Here is a 17,010-nt window from a genome sequence, read left to right on the forward strand (position 1 = left end):
CTGTCCCTGGGGCCTGGCATCTCTCTTGGGCCTCATCAGCAGGGGAGTCACAACACAGCTGCTGCATGTCGTGGTACAGGCCACAAGGGCCAACACACGTGCCAGGGCTCCCTGCCACCCTCCCACCTCAGCGCCATCATCCTGGAGGGCTCTCTGAGAGGGTCTGACAACCCCTTCACTGAGCTGGGGGCAGGAAGGAGTTCCTCCAGGACTACGTCTGTCCTAAGGAGGCCAGCACAGCCTTGGATGGGCAAAAGTGCTTCCAACCGATGACGCTTCCCAGGCAGGTCCTCCAAGCGGGGCCACACGCTTGGGATGAAGACTCACAAAGCCAGTGCCCTGACTCCAAGAATACAGGACAGCCTGCAGGGCCCAATAAGGTGAGGGCCTATGGCTACGGAAAGAAAAGAGGGAGAGGGCTACTGGCAGAGGACTGAGAGCCTGAACTCTGTGACTGCCACACAGAAGCACAGAAAAGCAGACGGATTTAATCTGATAAATCTATGCTGGCTCCAGGAGGGAGGAGTCAACAAACTCTGGCTTGCCTCCCGCTGAATGTTGCTGTGATCCTGGATGGGACTCAGGGAGCAACTTTAACTCTAGACGGACATGTGAAGCAGCCCTGACCCCAGCAGGATACGTGGGGCAGCTACATGGACAGCTGTGTTCATTCTGAGACTGGAAATAACAGCAGGCAGGCTGGGAAAGAACACTGCAAGAAAAGGAAGAGGTACCCAGCTGCTCCACTTGGCACCGGGAACCAGACAGGCATGGGTGCGGAAGTGTGTGGCGAGGCAGATTTCCAAGCCTCAGCACGCTGGTCAGAGAACCAAAAAGGGAAGCCCAGGGCACTGGAAAGCCCCAGGGACAATATGGAGAGGAAGAAGCTTGGAAGAGCAAGCCCACAAAGCTGGTCAGAAACGTCATCAGGCTCCCCCTCAAGCTGCACATGCGTGGATCTGGTCCTCATATCCCAAGCCCTGAGACCACAGCCAGGTCCCAGACGGCTACAGGAGACACACACAGGACAGATCCAAAAAGCACTGCTGAGCTCCAAAGACAGGAGTGACATTGCACCACAGTCCAGAGAGGACAGGTCAGAACGGCCGCCTAAATCAAAGCAGGTTGTTTGCCAGCTAAAATAAAAACAGCAACATTTCCTAGGCTTTCAACAAGACCCAGAGTCTCATACTATAATATCCAAAATGTCCAGCTGCAATCCCAACTACTCAGTAAAGAACCAGTAATGTCTTAGCTCCGACGGGAAAAGAGGAGCCACAGATAGCAATGCCAAAATAATACAGATGCTACAATTATCTACCAGACTTAAAGTACCTACTGTAAAAATGCTCTAAACAAACATGGCACTCCTCAACTGAACAAAAAAACTGAAAGTCACAAATAAATAAATAAATAACCGAATGGAAATTTAGAACTAAAAAATACATCATCAAAAAAATCTACAAACAATAAATGCTGGAGAGAATGTGGAGAAAAGGGAACTCGGTTACACTGTTGGTGGGAATGTAAATTGATACAGCTACTGTGAAAAAGCATATGCAGAGTCCTTAAAAAACTAGGAATAAAACTACTACATGACGAAGCAATCCCACTACTGGGCATATACCCTGAAAAAATCATAATTTAAAAAAGACATCTGTACCCCAATGTTCACAGCAGCAGCATTTACAATAGCCAGGACATGCAAGTATCGCAGACATCCATCAATAGATGAAGCCATGCTACATATACACAATGGAATATTACTCAGCCATAAAAAGGAACAAATGTGAATCAGTTGAACCGAGGGAGATGAGCCTAGAACCTATAATACAGAGTGAAGTAAGTCAGAAAACAAATTATCACATATTAACACATATAAATGAAATCTAGAAAAATGCTACTGATGAACCTATTTGGAGGGCAAGAATAGAGACACAGACGTAGAGGATAGATGTACGGACATAGAGGGGAAGGACGGGGTGGAACAAACTCAGAAGAGCACTGCCATGTGAACACTACCACGTGTAGAGAGAGCTAGCGGCAAGCTCAGCGGGGTGCTCTGCGATGACTTAAGAGAGGTGGGATGGGGTGGAAGGGTGGCAGCTCAAGTAGGAAGGCACGTACTACACCCATGGCTGATTCATGATCTTGTATTCCAGAAACCAATGCAACACTGCAAAGCAATTACCCTCCAATTAAAAATACATTAAAAAAGTACAATACTGAAATGTAATGAACTCCCCACACGAGCTTAAAAGCAGAGGAAAGATTCAGTGAATTTGAAGACAGAGCAACAGAAACAAGCTAATTTGAATGACAGAGGGGAAAAAAAGACTGAAAAAAATGAAGAACCTTGAGGACCTCTGGAACAAGAGAAAAACATCGCACACTGTCTCATAAAAATACAAGAACAAGAACAAAGTGTCTGAGTTGGATAAACAGTTGAAAACAGGACTGAAAACTTTGCAAATGTGTCTACCGATTCAAGAAGCTCAGCAGACCCCAAACAGGACAAACCTAATGAAATCCCTACCCAGACATATCACAGTCACACTGCTGAAAAATAAAGACAATGAAAAAACAGCTTAAAAATAGCCTGAGCAAAGTGGTTCATGACCTAGAGAACAATAATTTGTGAGAAATAAATTTCCATTGTTGATAAGCCAAAATGAGAGAGAAGGAGAGGGAGGGATCTAAGAGGAGTTAAAAAATAAAATGTGGACCTAAACCCAAACATATCAATAATTAGATTTATCAAAGTAAGTTGCAATACATCAATTAAAGACAGAGATTGTCAGAATGGATTTAAAAACTCCTGACCCAAGCATATGTCAGCTATAAGAAACTCATTTCAAACATAATGACATAGGTAGCTGATAGTAAATGGGGAAAAGAGAAACCACGCAAGGCTAGTCAGAAGGAAGCTGGACTGCTCAAGCAGCAGAGAAAGCTGGCTTCAGAGCAGGAAATGCCCAGGGATAAAGGGGGTGCACGACGGAAGACCACTCAGAAAGGGAGCAGCCACGCTCAGTGTGAGTGCACCACAAGAGAGGGTCACACCAGGCAGAGGCCCACAGCCCCGAAAGGAGAAGCAGCTCCACCCTGGAGACAGCGGCCGCGCTCAGCCAGCAGCGCGGGGAGGACAGAAGCTCCTGCCTGTCCTGCTGGCGCTGCACAGAACTCCCCCACCCCGACAACAGCCCAAGACCTACTCTGCACGGTGCTCACCAGACACGTTAATGCTAAATGTGGCAGATACTTTTCACAGCAATGAAAGAATCTCCCTTTCATTACCAACTTCCTTCTGTCATCAGAACTTCCTATTCCACACACTCAAGAAAGGAGTACATCCAGGACAGGGGTGCACAGAGCCGAGTCCTCCTCCCGGTCACTGCCCGGCAGAGTCAGGGCAGGGGCCCCAGCGGTGCCCACACAGGGCACCTCAAACCTGATGGCCTCCAAGGAGCCAGGCTGCCCAGCAAGGTGCCTGTGGGCCCTCGGGGCTGCCTGGCCTTACCTCTGCACCTCTCACCTCCACGGGGCAGGCCAACCACCCAGGAGCAGCCATGAATCCCACAGGACCAGCTGCCCGAGCTTTCCGCTTAGTGCCCAGGGGACCCCCTTCCTCCCCACCCACTGCCCAGGACAGGCCCGATCACCCGCTGATGGAAGAGGTGGTGCAGGAGAGTTGCAGAAAGGCTCTGTGACACACTTGGGTCACATCCTAGGAAAAATGTCAAACTTAGGAAAAATGTTCAACTTATTTCAAATCAGTGTTTAAGGACATTTTTTTTGCTGTGGTTTATATATACAATGGAATGTTATTTGGTCTTAATAAGGAAGGAAATTCTGACACATGCAACAACAAAAATGAAGCCAAAGTCATGCTAACCGAAATAAGCCAGTCACAAATGGAAGAACACTGCACAATTCCACTCATAGGAGAGGAGTCAAACTCAGAGAGAAAAAGTAAAACGGTGGTTACCAAGGGGTTGGAGAAGAGGAGACTGGGGAATTACTGTCTAATGGGCAGAATCCAGTTTGAGAAGATGGAAATGTTCTGGAGATGGATGGTGGTGAAGGTTACACAACAGTGTGAATGTTCAAAATGGTAAATTTTATGTTCTGCATATTTTACTGCAATTAAAAATTAGGATAAAAAATTATCAATATTTATTGCAGATAAATCAGAAAATAAAGAAAAAGTAAAGGAAATTATCCATAATCCTCTGATCCCTCATAGAAACAAGATGATATAAGTTATTCTGTAAGCTGCTTTTCCCTTCCAACTTCCATAAAAACACTGAAGTTGTTGCACATTCTTTCACAGCATGCTTTAACCTTTGTGTGAACTACCAGTCAAGGCTGTGTTATCACACACAGAGGCTCCTTCCTAATTGTTGCATTTTCCTCTCTGTGCTTTTTGATCATGAACACACCCTACAAACATCCAGTTTCAGGGCCATGGGCGCCTCCATGACTCTCCAGCCTGTGCTTCTTCCACAAAGAAGAAGCAGGTGTCTGCCTCATCTGTTAAGGAAACCTGGAACTGTCAGTTCTGAATTCAAGTCCCCAGTCTCCATCTCACCGCTTTCTTTGACACCTGACAAGTTCACCTCAAGATTCCATTTACTTTTCTCCATTTCTAGTGGCCACTCCCTTGTCAGGGGTGGCCCACTGCCCCAGGAATAAAATCCACGCTCCCTGTCCCTGCTCCAGCCACCCCAAATCCAGAATCTTGCCAGCCTCACCCCCTTCGGCCCAATGAGGTTTCCTCTCAGCACAACACAGGGGCCTTGTGTGCCTGGCCACCCACCGCACGGCCGTGAGAGAGAGCCTCAGCTACACCTCAAGGACTAACACGCCTTTGCATTGTCAAAAGCCACAGTGCCAAAGCCCAAGAGTGTAACAAACTAACACATCTGGAACACACTCAAAACCTGCCCTGCTGCCATGCAGGACTTCACAGTTGAACAGCTCGATTACATTTCTGTCTCCCTTGGCTCAGCTCAAATGAGCTCAATACCCTCCACGGCTTGGGGCCTGGTCACAGAGGAACCAGGATGGCACATGACCATAGGCACAGAGCGAAGGCCAAGTGAGAACACGGCGAGAAGGTGGCCGTCTGCAAGTCAAGGAGAGGCACCTTGGAGGGAACCAGCCCTGCTGACACCCTGATCTCAGACTTCTATCCTCCAGAGCTAGGAGAGAATACTTCTCTATTGCCTAAGCTGCTTGCCAACAGAGGTCCATCTAATCAAGGCTATGGTTTTTCCAGTGGTCATGTATGGATGTGAGTTGGACTATAAAGAAAGCTGAGTGCTGAAGAATTGATGCCTTTGAACTGTGGTGCTGGAGAAGACTCTTGAGAGTCCCTTCCACTCCAAGGAGATCCAACCAGTCCATCCTAAAGGAAATCAGTCCTGGTTGTTCATTGGAAGGACTGATGTTGCAGCTGAAACTCCAATACTTTGGCCACCTGATGTGAAGAACTGACTCATTTGAAAAGACCTTGATGCTGGGAAAAATTGAAGGCAGGAGAAGGGGACGACAGAGGATAAGATGGTTGGATGGCATCACCGACTCAATGCACGTGAGTTTGAGTAAACTCCAGGAGTTGGTGATGGACAGGGAGGCCTTGGCGTGCGGCAGTCCATGGGGTCACAAAGAGTCAGACATGACTGAGCGACTGAACTGAACTGAAAGCTGCCTGGGGTATGGGTTTTGTTCCAGTTGGGCTTCTCAGGTAGCGCTAGTGGTAATAAAAAAACAAAAAACAAAACTCGCTTGCCAACACAGAAGATGGGGGTTTGACCTCGAGGTCAGGAAGATCCCACTCTAGTACTCTTGCCTGGAGAATCCCACGGGCAGAAGAGCCTGGCGGGCTATAGTCCATAGGGTCGCAAAGAGTTGGACAGGACTGAAGCAACTTAGTACACACACAGTCTGAGCAGACCAACACAGCTAAGACTGAGTAGAGTAGAACTGCCCAGACAGGGTACCCATCCCCTCGTGCGGACTGGCCACCACAACTACCCTCATGCTGGCACTTTCCTGATACACACATACTTGATGCTCAAAAAGCAGACTGCTGGGAGCAAAACAAAGACTGACTGACCCACCAGGGCCTGGGTCTCAAAGTCCAGCATCAGCAGTCTAGTCTGTGACCCACCCCTCCCACCACCAGCCTGCCCCCCACCTGTCGCATCCTTCCTTCCCGTGGGGGTGAAACAACGAAGCAAACAGATACTGTCCAGGGTTTCTGTCCTCCCACAACACAAAAGCCAGGTATTTTTCTTCCTTGATTGATTTCTTTCAACAGCAGTTTTCAACCCTGTTTCTGATTCCTATAGTTTGCCAAGTTATACAAATGAATTTAAATATGTCAGGTATTTTTCTTCCTTGATTGATTTCTTTCAACAGCAGTTTTCAACCCTGTTTCTGATTCCTATAGTTTGCCAAGTTATACAAATGAATTTAAATATGTCTTTTAACAAGCTATTAACTAATTTATTTTGGAAGTTTAAGTTTTTAAAACAAAGATTTCAACTGGGACTTCCCTAACAGTCCAGGGGTTAAGACTCTGTGCCTTCCACTGCAGGGGGCGCAAGTTCACTCCCTGGTCAGAAAAATAAGATCCTGCATGTGTCCAAAAAAGAAAAGACATACTGATTTCACTTTGTTTGAGTGTCCCTAACTCAGGGAGCTCTGGGGCTCAGGGGACACCCAGCTCTGGACAGCTCCTCAGTATCTTCCCCATGGGTAGGGTGAGTGAGCGCAGAGCCAGAACTCCAAGCTGGTAAAACCTCATGCACACTGCACCACCACCCACCCTGCTTATTCAGTTATCGGCATGTCCTGGGGTCCCACAGCTGGGCCCTAGCACTTGGACAGTGTGCCTACACCCATGAGCTTGAGAGGAGGAGAGTGGGCAAGATTACCGGCAAGGCCGAGGTACGGGATGCTGTGCTGTGACACCTTACAACACTTGGAGCCAGTGAGACCCACTGCTTCCTCCTGCTACACTCCCTGCCCCCTGCCCTTGAGTGAGCGGCCCCTAGGGCCCAAGGGCCTCTTCTGACTTGGCAGACACACCTTCTTGTACCTAGACTCAGGCTCAGCTCTGTGCAAGGCAGGGTTTAAAATCTTGCCTCCCTTCCTGCCATGACATGGACCACTGCGCGGAGCTGCACCAACCCCACTCTCCCAGGACCAGCACTGAGACAATCCTGGCGTGGCTCACAAGCAGAGCCAGCTAGTGACCCTCCCTCTAGTCCCTCACCTGGACTTGGAATCTACGAACGACCAGAACTAGGGCCAATGAAAGTGCCCTAGAACCTCAGGTGGCCACCACACGTAGGCATCAGATGACCCCAAGTGGGACCAGGAGACCCCAAATAGGGGCAAGCAACCTCAAGTAGGTAGGAGGGCAAGGTTCCTGGTGCCAGGCTAGAAACCCCCTGGCTGCTGACCCTCACACGATACTGTCCGCCCCCCAGCCTAGATACCCTACATCTTCTCAACAGGTCATCCTCAGTCACCCTTCAGGTGGGGTCATCACACTCTGACAGCTGAGCAGAGAAAGGCACAGAGCCACAGCCACGGGTCAGGGGCAGAGTCAGTGTGACCTCAGCAGCAGACACTGTGTGCACTTGGGCAGGGGACAGGGGCAGACAGAGGGCAACACAGTGACTTTCACAAGCACGATATCAGTGGTAGAGGAGCCAGCCAGGTCCGAGGGCAGGAGAGGGGCAGCAAGAGCCCAAACGCCCAACCAGCAGTTGGGTGGAGCGGGCCGTGTTGGGGGTGGGGACAGGGAGACACTAAAAGGACTTCTGTGACTCACAGCAGTCACCACACACTTCAAAACCAGGAACAGTGGATAAAAGAACTTGTGTTGTTCAGTAAGTATGATTTGACTATTTCCCCTGTCTCTGAACATCATGAGAGTTGGTGGGCAGGAAGAAAGGGAAGCCTCCTCTGTTTGCTGGCAGTAACAGACAACGTAGTAACAGACAGCGAATCTTTCCTTATATAACTCAACATTTTTTAAAAAGAACACTTAGACTAGGCTGCAAAGCACTGATTGAAATTAAAGGGGAGAGACTAGTTTTCAACCTGGTGGGAAGGGTGGCACCAAAATATGAAAAAGAAAAGGGAAAAGTGTGCATGTGTTGTCAATGAGCCACTGTGACGGGGAGCACAGACTTCCCCACCAGAACACGGGCTGCAGAGACAAGACAAAACACAGGCACAAGACTGAGACAGAGGCCTCAGGAGACGCACACCACAGATGAGGCACAAGAAAGCGCTGGCGGGAGTGGGGGGCGGGATGCCCACCCATGGGCAAGCAGCTGGGGCCACGGTCCACGTTGGTCCAGACTGGCAGGGCAGGGCAGGCAGGAGGCTGTGCCGGCCCCAGAAGCAGGGAGCGATGGCATCCAGCACAGACAGGGCCCAGGGTCAGACACCAAGATAAGCGAGGCTGCATCCCAGCTGAAAGCCAGTGAGCGGGTGCTTTGCATAGGCTTTAAAATAGAACTGCCAAGGCAGCTTGACGCCAAGGTTGCATAACATGGTAAAACAACAGGAGAGAAAATGCAGAACTGATGGTTCATGCCCATCGAAACATCCTGCCTTGGGGCACCACTGCCTGTGTGCCCATATGACCCTCCAAGCCCATGTAACCTGAGGCAAGAGGGTGGTCTGGCTGGAAAGAGGGTCTCCCCAGCAGCTCCAAACCTGTACTTCTGAAACTTTACAACTGGACAGTGTGTTACTTGTCAAAGAGTGCAGCATAACCAACCCACAGCAAACTACAAAATGTTTCTCATTGATTTTCTTCCTCTTCTATATACAAATAATGGTACTACCCAGAAAACTACATCCAAACTTTTGTGCAGTCTGTTCACATGTAAAATAAATCATCTGAGGAAGAGAAGTATACTTTATTCAACTGTGTCTTTCTATCCTGCATTTTAAAACAATGTGTTTTTCCAATTCCAGCTTCTTTTTCCAGATTAAGCAGGATGGGGAAAAAGAATGGGGCTGCTATAATTCCTAGGAAAAAACTTCATAATTAAAACACAAACATCATCTTCTGCCCAAGAAGAGAATAGTAAATTTCTTTACTATTGAAGAAATTCAGTTGCACAGAATATTAACTTCCATTCTCAAAAGCAGCACTGGTCTCTTCTGCAATTACCTCAAAAGAATCACTGCATCAACAGAGAAACAAAAACCAAGTTTGCTTGAAAATCACAATAAGGTGAAGCTAAGACAGAGCCCCCAGAGGAGTCTTGAGTCGGTCCGTCCTTCGGTCCTGACACTGCTCTCCTGCCTTCATACTCTGTCTGCAGACCTGGGAGAGAGTTTTCTCAAGACAGTGGTCTCTCTGCCTCCTGAATGCCTTCTCTCCAGGTTTCCTGTTGCTGCTCTACTCAGCCTGACTGGCCCCTTCCCAACCTAGAGCACTCATATGCCACTCTCAAGCCTGCCACACCCCTTTTTAATTCCTTTTAACTATGCAAGTAGTACTCTGACCCTGTGGCTCTCCTGCTTACATGCCTACAGCTGTGGGTTTCAAACCATGTGGCCTGGAATTCCGGGGCACCCCATGATGGCAAGGGAGAGTAGCACTGCATTTATCCATTTATGAACTGGGATGCCTCTGAGATTTTATGAAAAACTAATCTGAGGCAAATACAAATCAATCAACAAAAGGTGGGGCTGGGTGTACGACTCCACAGACTCAGTCTCAATTACTGAGATAAAGAGGGTCCTCGCGGCGTGCAACGCCCACACCGGGCCCAGACTGATACCCCGTGCTGAGCTCTATGGCTCCTGCCGCCTCCAGTGGGTCCTTGGAGGGAAAATGGAAATGTTCTGCAGCTGCTGCGCCAGTACACCAAGCACATAGGTGAGCCCGGTGGGGCCAGCTGGCTGCAGCGGGATGAGGTTGCGACAGTGGGAGGTGGGTTTCCTCCATGGTCTGGGACCCTCTGGTCCACCAATGCCTGACCACTTCTTTGTGACTGTGGTGGCTTTCATCTTTTACATAGACTCCAGTGCATGTTTAAGACATTAGAGAAGAGGCCAGTAGCAACTCAGCATGTTCTTTCTAGGATGGAGTCATGCTTGGCAGTCTCTGGCACTGGGGGGTGGTCACACCACCCAGAGGTGCCACCAAACTTCCAACCAGGCTGGGGGCTCCCCATCCACCGTGACGGCTTCCTGCCCCAGAAAGGAGAGCGAGCCTGCACACAAGCCTGAGGGCCCGCCTGCCAGGTGCAGAGACATCCCCACTCAGCACAGGGAAGGCCCGGCCCCACAAACGCGGACCTGGATGCTTCCTGTCCAGGCTCCAGCCATCCCTCCATACTGGACGGTGGCTCGACCTTGCTTACACAACCTCATAAATGCTCCCCAGGAACTCTGACCCAGCAGTCCTCCAGAGCCTTCCCTTCATGTGAGCCATTTTATTAATAACAGATTTTTACCTTCTAGATAAAAGTCTAAGATGACAACATCTGGGCAGAAAGGTCCAGTATAATCAGTCCTCCTTACGCACAGACGCAAAACCTGGGATACAGAGGACTGACTGTATTCACGGTACAACTTCTATTTTATATAAATGACTTAAGCATCTGTGGATTCCAGTATCCACAGAAGTTTCTGGAATCAATCTTTGGTGGATACCAAGGGGTGTCTGTGTTTTCAGATGACTTTCTTGGCAGCACACCCCAAGAGTGGATTCTTTTTTTTTTTTAATTGAATGATAATTGCTTTACAATATTTTGTCGGTTTCTGCCATACATCAAATGAATTAGCCATAGGTATACATATATCCTGGAGAAGGCAATGGCACCCCACTCCAGTACTCTTGCCTGGAGAATCCCACGGATGGAGGAGCCTGGTAGGCTGCAGTCCATGGGGTCGCGAAGAGTCGGACACGACTGAAGCGACTTAGCAGCAGCAGCATACATATATCTCCTTCTTCCAAGAGGGGATTCTTAAATCACATGAATGTCTGTCTTCAAAGCTGCAGGAGATGATCCATCAATCCTACTTTCGGCCATTTATCCAAAGGAAACAAAATCACTAATATCGGGATTTCCCTGGTGGTCCAGTGACTAAGACTCTGCACTCCCAATGCAGCGGGCCGGAGTTTGATCGCTGGTCAGAGAACTAGATCCTATATGCCACAACTGAGACCCAGCACAGACAACAAAAAAAGATATCTGTACCCCATGTTCACTGTAGTATTATTTACAGTAGCCAAGATATATGTGATGGTAAGTGAAACTAGTTAGAGAAAGACAAATACCCTATGATCTTACTTGCATGTGGAATCTTGAAAACAAAGCTCATAGATAGATAATAGATTGGTGGTGGCCAGAGGTGTGGAGTGGGAGAACTGGGTAAGGGGGTCAAAAGCTACAAACCTCTAGCTATAAAAATAAACAAACAAGTCATGCAGATGTAATGTATAGCATGGTGACTGGAGTTAATAATACTGCATTGCGTATTTGAAGGTTGCTAAGAAAATAGATTCTTAAAAGTTCTCATCACAAGAAAAAAAATTTTTTGTGACTATGAAGGTAACAGATGTTAACTAGATGTACTGTGGTGATCATTTCACAATAGGTACATATATCAAATCATTATATTGTATACCTGAAATTAATATAATGTTGCATGTCAATTATTTCTCAGTTTTTAAAAAGCTACAGGTGGATTTGGGTGAGGACCCCCATAGCGTCCCAAAGATACCAGCATGGACAGCATCCAGGCATCACTTTCATTTTTACAATTTAATAAGCGGAACCTTATCTAAATGTGCTTATATATAAAACAGATAATAAATAAGAACCTGCTGCTGTAGAGCACACTCTAACAGCCTACAGGGGAAAAGAATGTAGGAAAAAAAGAGTAGATATATGTACCTGTATAACTGATCCACTTTGCTGTATCCCTGAAACTGACACATTGTAAATCAACTACACTCCAATAAAAATTTAAAAATAAAAATAAATACTAAAAACTGGAATATTAAAAAAATAAAATAAATGTTTATTTAATTTGCATTACTTTTATTCCTATTAAGGAATTTGAACAAATTTTTATAGAGTAACCCATTTTTTTCCTTCTATGACTTGCCAGTTTGGTTTATTTTCTTGTTATTTTTGTCCTTTGAAACCTCAGTGTTTTCCTCATCAACGTGGCAGGTACTCACTATACGTCTACTTCTGATAGTAGAGACATTAAAACTGTGAAAGTTGCTACAAAAATGTTTCCCAGTCAGACTACTTGCCTTCTTAAGTCACTTACTTTTTTCTTTGAAAACTCAGTTTAAAATATTTTTACCATTCTCAACTTCTCAGCCTTTTCCCTTTGGAATCTTTCAGTTATAAATTTATCAGGTAGGAAGAACTCGACCAGCCCCATGATGCCATTAGGGAATGAAGCAGTTTCTAACTCACAGTCCCTACTTGAGCAAACTGCTGACCTCTGTCAGAAGTCAAACAATTGCCCATCTGAGAAACATTTCTGAGACAGCCAGTAATCTCAGAGATTTAACTTGAAAGTAATCCTGAGATTCAGAGAAACAGTTCCTAGAGTCTGGCCCACTCGCACCTCGTTATGTTAAAATGACGGCATAAGGACAGGTGAACCACCATCCGCAACAAAAGCTAGGGTCCTGACTGTTACAGACAGCAAAGCCTACCTGGACACAAACCCCTGCCCTTTGTGTATATAAGCTGCGCTTCACCTATATACATTCTCAGAAAAGCACTCTTTTTTTTTGTTTTTGTTTTTTGTGTGTGTGTGTAATAAAGTTTTATTAAAGTATAAAGGAGATAGAGAAAGCTTCTGACACAGGCATCAGAAGGGGGCAAAAGAGTACCCCCTTTGCTAGTGTTAGCAATGGAGTTATATACTCTCCAATGAATCCAAAGAATGTCTGGAGGTTGCAAAGACCTCACCAGACCCACTCCCATAATTTACATTTTAAGATAACAGAGTTGGCTAGAAGGTTTAATCCAAAGATTGTCCTCAGGCAGGATACATCCTTGTAAAGACCAGACCTACTCCCATAATTTACATTTTAAGATAACAGAATTAGCCAGAGGGTTTAATCCAAAGACTGTCCTCAGGCAGGATACATTATTGTTATATAATCCTAAGGAATGTAGAGGAAAAAAAGTAAAAAAGTTTGTCCTTTTTTCCTCCTTGAATATTCCAGACCTTTCTCTCCTTGGGGACCCCTAGACTTCTTATCAACCTGCCTAGGAAATGACTCTCTCATTCCCCCCTTTTCTTTTAGGAGAATTATGTTGCCTAGGGAAAAGGGGCGTCATTCTCATTCCATAACTGCTTCTGAGCTGACAAGGGGCGTTGTCCCTAAATTGGTGAGGCAACATATTCTCCTAATCCTCATAGTGAGGATGTCTGATCCAGGGGCTCCAAGTAATAGTTGGAGGAGGCTGTGGCACTCATAGGAGCTCAGACAACTATTTGTAAATTAAAATTAAAATTAAAAGCTTTTAGACGGTTAGAAAACCCCATTATACAGTTACAGATGTAAGGCAAAATAGTCATTAAACCAAGTTAAAATCAAAATGAAAAGTCGCATTATGTCCACAGTTACATCAGTCCATCTTAAGGTTGTTAGATGTCATCAGTTTAAGAAGAGGTATCACATGCGATTGTTGAAGGTATTTGCAGACTTGGAGAAAGTCCTTTCCTTGAAGTGGAGATGTCCACCATGGGACGCCTTCCACTGATGAAGAGGGGAGTGCTCCGCAGACCCAGCAGTTAGACCGATTGTGGAATGCAGCATAGGAGTGAGCCCAGGACAAGAAGGCATTGTCTTGAGGATCAAACGGCAGACTCAGGATTTCTGGAGTCAGCAGAAGTAGACTCACATAGATTATCAGGCCCATCTTGTCCTGAAGGATCCCGGACGAGCCCCCAAGATGAAAGGTTGTTGCTGAACGATAAGACGCGGGATTCTTGGCCTCCGGAGGAGACGAATTCAATCCGGGGCCAGAGATGAGGCTGGATCGCTCAGAGCTTTTGTGTAATAAAGTTTTATTAAAGTATAAAGGAGATAGAGAAAGTTTCTGACATAGGCATCAGAAGGGGGCAAAAGAGTATCCCCAGAAAAGGACTCTTAAAACTCAGTCTTTACAAAAGAGTATCATGCTGTTCTTACCTGTCTGATTTATTTTCTTCACTACTGCTAAAATGATCCACACAGTCACATACTACTCTGAGGCACTGTTTTGACAGATTTATACTATTCCATTGAATGAATGAATCAATCTGTGCGCTGTCTCCTGAGGTTCCCTTAACAGGGTCTTTGTTATGGTAAACTGTGAGGAAAATTCCTGCACACTAATAGATGCAACGGGTTCTCTAGGACACGATCAGTAAACTTTTTCTATAAAGGGCCAGAGTTGGTAATTGTTCTGTGGGTTTGCAAAAGAATATCCTTACCCTCAGGAAACACACACAGGTATTGAGGTATTTTTATTTTTGCAATTTTTTTAAGTGTGAATTTATTTTAAAACAGCAAAACATGGAATATCCCTCCGAAAACTTCTTGTGAACATAAAGGAAAGAATGAAAAATGTTGAAAACACCTGTAGAGTGACTCCTCACTGCTGTGACCCAAATCGGGCTATACATTTGCACACAGTTCAGTTCAGTCGCTCAATCATGTCCGACTCTTTGGAACCCATTGGACTGCAGCATGCCAGGCTTCCCTGTCTATCACCAACTCCCAGAGCTTCCTCAAACTCATGTCCATCGAGTTGGTGATGCCATCCAACCATCTTATCCTCTCTCGTCTCCTTCTCATTCTGCCTTCAATCTTTCCCAGCATCAGGTGGCCAAAGTATTGGAGCTCCAGCATCAGTCCTTCCAATGAATATTCAGGACTGATTTCCTTTGGGGTTGACTGGTTTGATCTCCTTGCAGTCCAAGAGGCTCACAAGAGTCTTCTCCAACACCACAGTTTAAAAGCAACAATTCTTCGGCGCTCAGCTTTCTTTATAGTCCAACTCACACATCTATACATGACTACTGGAAAAACCATAGCTTTGACTAGACGGACATTTATTGGCAAAGTAATGTCTCTGCTTCTTAATATGCTGTCTAGGTTGGTCATACCTTTTCTTCCAAGGAGTAAGCATCTTTTAATTTCATGGCTGCAGTCACCATCTTCAGTGATTTTAGAGCCCAAGAAAATAAAGTCTGTCAGTGTTTCCATTGTTTCCCCATCTATTTGCCAGGAAGTGATGGGACCAGATGCCATGATCTTAGTTTCCTGAATGTTGTTTTAAGCCAGCTTTTTCACTTTCCTCTTTCAGTTTCATCAAGAGGCTCTTTAGTTCCTCTTCACTCTCTGCCATAAGGGTGGTGTCATCTGCATATCTGAGGTTATTGATATTTCTCCCGGCAGTCTTGATTCCAGCTTGTTTTTCATCTAGCCTGGCATTTTGCATAATATACTCTGCATATAAGTTAGATAAGCAGGGTGACAATATACAGCCTTGTCGTACTCCTTTCCCAATTTGGAACCAGTCCGTTGTTCCATGTCCGGTTTCAAACTGTTGCTTCTTGACCTGCATACAGATTTCTCAAGAGGCAGGTAAGGTGATCTGGTATTCCCATCTCTTGAAGAATTTCCCACAGTTTGTTGTGATCCACACAGTCAAAGGCTTTGACATAATCAACAAAGCAGAAGTAGATGTTTTTCTAAGAGATCTCTAGTCTTTCCCATTCTATTATTTTCCTCTATTTCTTTGCATTGATCACTTAGGAAAGCTTTCTTTTCTCTACTTGATATTCTTTGGAACTCTGCATTCAGATGGATATATCTTTCTCCTTTGCCTTTAGTTTCTCTTCTTTTCCCAGCCATTTGTAAGGCCTCCTCAGAAACCACTTTGCCTTTTTGCATTTCTTTTTCTTGGGGATGGTTTTAATCACCGCCTCCTGTACAATGTCACGAACCTCCGTCCGTAGTTCTTCAGGCACTCTGTCTATCAGATCTAATCCCTTGAAACTACTTGCCACTTCCACTGTATAATCATAAGAGACTTGATTTAGGTCATACCTGAATGGTCTAGTGGTTTTTGCTACTTTCTTCTTAATTTAAGTCTGAATTTTGCAATAAGGAGTTCAAGATCTGAGCCACAATCAGCTCCAAGCCTTGTTTTTGCTGACCGTATGGACCTTCTCCATTTCGGGCTGCAAAGAATATAATCAATCTGATTTTGGTATTGACCATCTGGTGATGTCCACATGTAAAGTCATCTCTTCAGAATAAAACACATCTTTCCAGTCTGAGCATCTGCCTTGGAAATCCCTGTTGTCTGCCCAGAGTCCTGCACTCTTGAAGAAAGCTTCTGACCCAAAGGAAATCTGGGCTGAGGACCACACATCCTCAGGCAATTCAGCCCTCAGCAGTGATCCTTTTCATTCTATAATCAAGTGTTTCAGAGCAGTACAACTGCAGAGTAGTGGGCTTTGTTTAAAATATACACACACTCCAAATGTTTAGCTTCAATTACTTAAAATTTTACACTTCCCAAATTTTTAGGATCTGAAGAAACCAGCTTATACAAAATAGCAAGAGATCTTAAAAATATAAAACCATTTCCACTTCTGGCCCAGAAAAATAGCAGCAAAACTCTCTCTCAGAGACATGTACTGAAATGCTTGTGACTGAGATAAGATGCTGCTTCTGGGACTTCTTCACAACAGCACAGTGTGGGGCAGAGGTCACAGGAGAGCTCAGACCACTATTGAGGGTTCATAATACTATTTTCCATGCCTCTGCACATTAAGGAATTGCCCTCAATGAACAGTTTAATATACATACATGTGAGATTTCAGGGTTCAGACTGAGCTAGAATGATGTAGCACCTAGTGGCTCTGCTTATAGCCACCGGGCCCTGAGGCCACCTTATTTAAAGTTCCTTCCTGGATAGTTCTAGT

At 45.7% G+C, this 17,010-nt stretch overlaps 1 protein-coding gene across 2 annotated transcripts in view; it reads right to left on the reverse strand.

The window, feature by feature from the left end:
• CYFIP1 (cytoplasmic FMR1 interacting protein 1) overlaps positions 1–17,010 on the reverse strand; it is a 101,361-nt gene that overhangs the window by 70,674 nt on the left and 13,677 nt on the right. The gene's annotated exons all lie outside the window — the stretch shown is intronic.

This window comes from Dama dama, chromosome 33, assembly GCF_033118175.1.
Source record: "Dama dama isolate Ldn47 chromosome 33, ASM3311817v1, whole genome shotgun sequence".
Classification (NCBI taxonomy): domain Eukaryota; kingdom Metazoa; phylum Chordata; class Mammalia; order Artiodactyla; family Cervidae; genus Dama; species Dama dama.